A 7,874-nucleotide genomic window follows, 5' to 3' on the forward strand; every position below is an offset into this window, starting at 1 on the left:
CACACTTAAAGGGCTCATTAAGGCGGATCTCCGTACCAACTTTGGTAGGAATCCGATGAACATTCACGGAGTTATGACCGATTATTTGCGTAAAATAAGGTCGAAGGTCTGTCACGCCTACAGGGTAAACCCCTTGGAGGAATCAGTTGAAAATTGATATGTTGATGGAGCAACCATCGTAGGAGTGCCTTTTTGTGGTTTGAAAGGAATCGAGATAAAGACCATGGAGATATGACACAAAACCCAACCTGTGTCAAAATTACGCGATCGATTTTTATGAATAAAAAAATTATTAGTTTTCTTGTCTACTAGACAAACCGCTTAGAACAACGAGCTGAAAATCTGTATGTAGCTGGAATAATCATCGTAGAAAGTTCTTGCAGTAGTACAGAAGAATCGGATTACAAATTACTGAGTTATAATTCGAAAGGCAACTACGTGCAGCAAATGCGAGATCGAGATACTCTAATAGAACAGTCACCCTAATAAAGCATTCAGTTGCATGTATAATTTACTCAGTTATAATACATTGCAAGTTATTCTGTAGGGAATTCAGCTACAAACAAGTCACCCTGTAGTCAGATCAGCTAGAAGAAGGTACCTAATAGAGAGTTCATCTACAAAGAAGCCATCATGTAGAGAGTTCAGCTCAAATAAATCACCCTGTAGAGAATTCAGCTACAAACAAATTGCCCTGTAGAGAGATCAGCTAGAAGAAGTTACCTTGTAGAGAGTTCAGTTACAAAGAAACAATCATGCAAAGAGTTTAGCTGCAAACAAATCACCCAGTAGAAAGTTCCGCTATGAACAGATCCACTATAGAGAGTTCAGTTAAAAACAAATCATCCTGTAGAGAGATCAGCTAGAAGAAGTCACATTGTAGAGAGTTCAGTTACAAAGAAACAATCATGCAAAGAGTTTAGCTGCAAACAAATCACCCAGTAGAAAGTTCCGCTATGAACAGATCACACTGTAGAGAGTTCAGTTAGAAACAATTCATCCTGTAGAGAGATCAGCTAGAAGAAGTTACCTTGTAGAGAGTTCAGTTACAAAGAAACAGTCATGCAAAGAGTTTAGCTGCAAACAAATCACCCAGTAGAAAGTTCCGCTATGAACAGATCACACTGTAAAGAGTTCAGTTAGAAACAAGTCATCCTGTAGATAGATCAGCTAGAAGAAGTCACTTTGTAGAGAGTTCGGCTACAAAGAAACCACCATGTAAGAGAGTTCAGTTGCAAACAAACCACTCTGTACAGACTTCAGCTACGAACAGATCACCCTGTAGAGAGATCAGCTAGAAACAAGTCATCCTGTAGAGAGTTCAGCTAGAAGAAGTTACATTGTAGAGAGTTCAGCTACAAAGAAACCACCATGTAAGAGAGTTCAGCTGCAAACAAATCATCTGTAGAGAGTTCAGCTAGGAACAAGTCACCCTGTACAGAGATCAGCTAGAAACAAGTCATCCTGTAGAGAGTTCAGCTAGAAGAAGTTACATAGTAGAGAGTTCAGCTACAAAGAAACTACCATGTAGAGAGTTCAGCTGCAAACAAATCGCCCTGTAGAGAATTCAGCTACAAACAAATCATCCTGTAGAAAGAAGAAGTTACCTTGTAGAGAGTTCAGCTAGAAACAAATCACCATGTAGAGAGTTCAGCTAGAAACAAGTCACCCTGTAGAGAGATCAGCTAGAATCAAGGCACCTGTAGAGAGTTCAGCTAGAAGAAGTTACATTGTAGAGAGTTCAGCTACAAAGAAACTACCATGTAGAGAGCTCAGCAGCAAACAAATCACGCAGTAGAGAATTCAGCTACAAACAAATCACCCTGTAGAAAGATCAGCTAGAAGAAGTTACCTTGTAGAGAGTTCAGCTACAAACAAATGACCCTGTAGAGGGTTCAGCTACAAACAAGTCACCCTGTAGAGAGTTCAGCTAGAAGAAGTTACATTGTAGAGAGTTCAGCTACAAAGAAACCACCATGTAAGAGAGTTCAGCTGCAAACAAATCACCTGTAGAGAGTTCAGCTAGGAACAAGTCACCCTGTACAGAGATCAGCTAGAAACAAGTCATCCTGTAGAGAGTTCAGCTAGAAGAAGTTACATTGTAGAGAGTTCAGCTACAAAGAAACTACCATGTAGAGAGTTCAGCTGCAAACAAATCGCCCTGTAGAGAATTCAGCTACAAACAAATCACCCTGTAGAAAGAAGAAGTTACCTTGTAGAGAGTTCAGCTACAAACAAATCACCATGTAGAGAGTACAGCTAGAAACAAGTCACCCTGTAGAGAGATCAGCTAGAAACAAGTCACCTGTAGAGAATTCAGCTAGACGAAGTTACATTGTAGAGAGTTCAGCTAGAAAGAAACTACCATGTAGAGAGCTCAGCAGCAAACAAATCACGCTGTAGAGAATTCAGCTACAAACAAATCATCCTGTAGAAAGATCAGCTAGAAGAAGTTACCTTGTAGAGAGTTCAGCTACAAACAAATGACCCTGTAGAGGGTTCAGCTACAAACAAGTCACCCTGTAGAGAGTTCAGCTAGAAGAAGTTACATTGTAGAGAGTTCAGCTACAAAGAAACTACCATGTAGAGAGTTCAGCTGCAAACAAAATGCCCTGTAGAGAATTCAGCTACAGACAAATCACCTTCTAGAAAGATCAGCTAGAAGAAGTTACCTTGTAGAGAGTTCAGCTACAAACAAATCACCCTGTAGAGAGTTCAGCTAGAAACAAGTCACCCTGTAGAGAGATCAGCTAGAAACAAGTCACCATGTAGAGAGTTCAGCTAGAAGAAGTTACATTGTAGAGAGTTCAGCTACAAAGAATCTACCATGTACAGAGGTCAGCTGCAAACAAATTGCCCTGTAGAGAGATCAGCTAGAAGAAGTTACATTGTAGAGAGTTCAGCTACAAAGAAACTACCATGTAGAGAGTTCAGCTGCAAACAAATTGCCCTGTAGAGAATTCAGCTACAAACAAATCACCCTGTAGAAAGATCAGCTAGAAGAAGTTACCTTGTAGAGAATTCAGCTACGAACAAATCACCCTGTAGAGAGTTCAGCTAGAAACAAGTTACACTGTAGAGAGATCAGCTAGAAACAAGTCACCCTGTAGAGAGTTCAGCTAGAAGAAGTTACATTGTAGAGAGTTCAGCTACAAAGAAACTACCATGTACAGAGTTCAGCTGCAAACAAATTGCCCTGTACAGAATTCAGCTACAAAGAAATCACCCTGTAGAAAGACCAGCTAAAGAAGTTACCTTGTAGAGAGTTCAGCTAGAAACAAGTCACCATGTAGAGAGTTCAGCTAGAAGAAGTTACATTGTAGAGAGTTCAGTTACAAAGAAACCACCATGTACAGAGTTCAGCTGCAAATAAATTACCCTGTAGAGAGATCAGCTAGAAGAAGTTACATTGTAGAGAGTTCAGCTACAAAGAAACTACCATGTAGAGAGTTCAGCTGCAAAAAATTGCCCTGTAGAGAATTCAGCTACAAACAAATCACCCTGTAGAGAGTTCAGCTAGAAACAAGTCACCCGTAGAGAGTTCAGCTAAAAGAAGTTACAATGTAGAGAGTTCAGCTACAAAGAAACTACCATGTAGAGAGTTCAGCTGCAAACAAATTGCCCTGTAGAAAATTCAGCTACAAACAAATCACCCTGTAGAATGATCAGCTAGAAGAAGTTACCTTGTAGAGAATTCAGCTACAAACAAATCACCCTGTAGAGAGTTCAGCTAGAAACAAGTTACACTGTAGAGAGATCAGCTAGAAACAAGTCACCCTGTAGAGATTTCAGCTAGAAGAAGTTACATTGTAGAGAGTTCAGCTACAAAGAAACTACCATGTACAGAGTTCAGCTGCAAACAAATTGCCCTGTACAGAATTCAGCTACAAAGAAATCACCCTGTAGAAAGATCAGCTAGAAGAAGTTACCTTGTAGAGAGTTCAGCTAGAAACAAATCACCCTGTAGAGAGTTCAGCTAGAAACAAGTCACCCTGTAGAGAGATCAGCTAGAAACAAGCCACCCGTAGAGAGTTCAGCTAGAAGAAGTTACATTGTAGAGAGTTCAGCAGTTTAGCTGCAAACAAATCACCCTGTAGAGAATTCAGCTACAAACAAATTACCCTGTAGAAAGATCAGCTAGAAGAAGTTACCTTGTAGAGAGTTCAGCTACAAACAAATCACCCTGTAGAGGGTTCAGCTACAAACAAGTCATCCGGTAGAGAGATCAGCTAGAAGGATCACCTTGCAGAGAGGTCAGCTACAAAGAAATCACCCTAGTTCATCTTTTCTTCTTCCTGTAGTAAAGAAAAATGACAGGTTAAAATCCCTAAAGCCAGCCATAGGCCGGCGTTGGGGTATACAAATACAAAAAGAAGTGAAATCTAATCCAAAACAGCCAAGCTGTCAAAAAAGGAGTGCGGCCCTTGAAAAGGCTATGGTGAAAAAAGATGTGAAATCCAAGGTGGCGGCCAAGAAATGGCTGTGATGGTAGGTTAATGGTAAAAATTTTAATAACAACAATTCAGGTGAATTTGGTGCCGCTTGGTCTTGGCACAAAATTCACCTGAATTGTCGTTATTAAAATTTTTACCATTAACCTACCATCACAGCCATTTCTTGGCCGCCACCTTGGATTTCACATCTTTTTTCACCATAGCCTTTTCAAGGGCCGCACTCCTTTTTTGACAGCTTGGCTGTTTTGGATTAGATAGTTTATATCTGATATAATTCCCACACTATACCATCACATATATGGTTTCGGTATGTTTAACACATTAACTAAAGCTTTACGTGAGTATATATAATACAGGTTATATCAAGCTTTTTGTATTCAATAAGCCACTGGAAATACCATCTTTAATCCAACAACTGAATGTGTTACAATATAATACTCTCAATAGCAGCTTGACATATTATATTGAAATACGTCAAGTGATTAGCCAATAGAATTAGTATTACACTTGTTTGTCAAGGTCCCTTGACAAAAATCTGTAATACTAATTTGATTGGCTAAAATAGTGTGGTGTGTTTATATTAGAAGTAAATGTCCAACTTGACAACCATTGTTACCATAGTGATAGATTCTCATGGTATAGCAGCAATGTGGTTGCTTAGCAATGATTGCTAGGTAACCATTGCTAAGGTAAACATCATTTTGAGACCATAGCAATGGTTGCTAAGTGTGATTAGTCTTTTGCAGTGGTTATTTTTTAATTTATGTTGCCTAGCAACAGTTACTATGGTTGTCAGATTAATTTGCAATAGGACGGATGGCTATAGTATTCGGGATTAATAGTTCTCGCATTGTAAACAGGAAGGAAATAGCGCTTGGCTTCGTCTCGCACTATTTTACTCCTTCCTGTTTACAATACTCGCACTATTAATCCCGAATACCACAGCCATCCATCCTATTACATACACATATCCCTATTTTTTCACAGTGATGATTAGTCAAACTTGACAACTTGGAAAGGATATAAGACTCCTTTTGCAGACCTGGTCACATATAATATATATAAGGTTCTTTGCAGTGTTTCCTTAAATTCTGCTTTATAATAACCACAGTATAAATTAGAAATTTCTAACTACCCTATAGCTTAACCTGATGAAAATAAATTGAGATGCAGTTGTGACATATTAGCTATAGTAGTTTCGTTTTTGGTGTTAACTATTACTTATTAGCATCAATTTACAGTAGGCTAATAGAATTAAATATCTTTCATCTTCTGGAGATTGCACTGCTAGACCCCTTGATTCAACTTTGAACTCAAACCATACTGCAGCATTAATATTATGCTGTGCCCTTTAGATGGCAGCTAGTATTATATGCCACTTCCAGCTAGTAGGCTTGTACCGATTATACCAGCAATAATTTATGGGATGTAATAGGTGAAACATTGCTCTAAAGCACAAAAGGCAATTTCAAAAGTTAGAAAATATTGGTTAGTGGCTTACAATACTAAATAATTATTACTAAATTTAATCTCATGGTCAGTAGGCTTATTTGCAAACTCTTTCTGTTAGGGTATGCCCCCAGACATAACATGCTGAGTTTGTAGCATACTGTAATGACTATGCTATCTAGCTGTATCGCCACTTGTACCCTAGCTCAGCACTCCCTTGGGAAATTAGATCCACCCCTGCAGCCAGTGAAGGTATAGAGGCAGGCCAGGATTTGGAAAAAAGGAGATACATCAGGTACTGTAATAGGTAATATAAGGAAAGAGTCTGGAGACCCCCAGAAGCAATAGGCATTAAAAATCACATTAATTTATCAAAAGTTAATGCTACAAATGCTGCAATGTATGGCTAAATGTGATGTGCATGCACTGTTTCTATTGCTTAAGCATAATTAGGGATCAGTGACATGTCGTAGTGTTATTAGACATGCAGTGTGGCTAAGTTAGTTCAGTGTTCGAGTCTCTCTTCCTCCCTCCCTCCCATCCTACCCTTCCTTGTCAGTGCTGGAAGTTTTGTTGTGCATTAATTCATTGTATATATTAAAGGTCCCCTGGTAAACACTGTATGCTAACCTTTAGTCTTGAGGATCAAATTGCACAAATTATTACAGAGATAAAATCATTATCCTTGGTGTATCAATGTACTATCACCACAGTACTCAAGTTTTCTGTATGAACCGTGGCCAAGCATATGCATATATAATTCAGAACCTAATACTTCATATGAGAATGGTAACTCTGCCTGGGTGGCATGAGCTATGCCCATAGGTTCTTTAAGAGGATCTGAGTAGCTATGAATAAACTTTACTAGTAATCTGCATTCTCTAAATATGTACACAAAGTGTGAAGCTTCAATTAAGAACTTTTTTTCATGCAGACTTGGCAGTATAGAATTCAAACCCAAATGGAGAGCACTTTCAACAAGTTGCTACAGAATCTAATTCAGCACCAATTTGTCCAGGGTCATAGCAAGTGGTCCAGCTGGCCTGGTTTCGGCCAGACTACTTTTCAGCCGCTTGCAGGAATTTTGTTAAAGATCAAGATACTCTAATAGAGCAGTCAATGTGATGTTCTAATTTATTTATTATTTTATTTATCATTACTGAGCAGACAGCAGATGTGCTCAGGAAAAAAACTAATTAGTACAACCAAAGAATGTTAGTTATTTAGTTCCATACAGTGCTATAAGTTCTGCTGAAAGAGTCAATGTTGTTTATTTCAATTATATTAGATGGTAGATTGTTCCAATCTTTATTGTTCTAGAATAAAAACTTTATTGGTGTGAATAAGTGGATGAGTCTGGTAAAACAAATTGTCTTGAGTGATATAGTCTGGTAGATCTTTCCATTTGAATAAACTGGGGAGGGATTAACAGTGGGCACTCTTGAAAAATGTTTGTAATCTAGATAGTTTCTGTTGTGATGGAAGGCTAGGCCAGGAGAGATGTTGCATCATAGCTGTAATGGCTAGTCATTCAGGACCATCTAGCTGCCCTAGCTAGCTACGTTGTACTTTCTCTAATTGTTCGATGTTATTATTATTATGGTAAAGATCTCAAACAACTGCAGCATATTCCATTGAAGGATGAACTAATGTAAGATAGGCTGATTCTTTGATGCATTTACTTAGGTTACGTATACGCTTTAGGAAGTTTAGAGTTCTATTTACCTTGGCAGTTACAGTATTTATGTGTTAAGACCATGAAAGATTATTGTCTAAGGTAACACCAAGGTAGGAATGTTGATTGGATGTATCTAAGCTGTGAGTATTTAACTTCTAGTCGAAGATAATTGGTGATAAGTTTTAGTGAAGCGCATTGTAGTGCATTTGGTTAGTCATTAAATCTTAATTTCCACTTTAATTCCCACTCGTATAGTCAATCTAATTCATGTTGAAGTTGGATAGCATCCTCAT

This window comes from Dysidea avara, chromosome 4 (assembly GCF_963678975.1).
Source record: "Dysidea avara chromosome 4, odDysAvar1.4, whole genome shotgun sequence".
NCBI lineage: Eukaryota > Metazoa > Porifera > Demospongiae > Dictyoceratida > Dysideidae > Dysidea > Dysidea avara.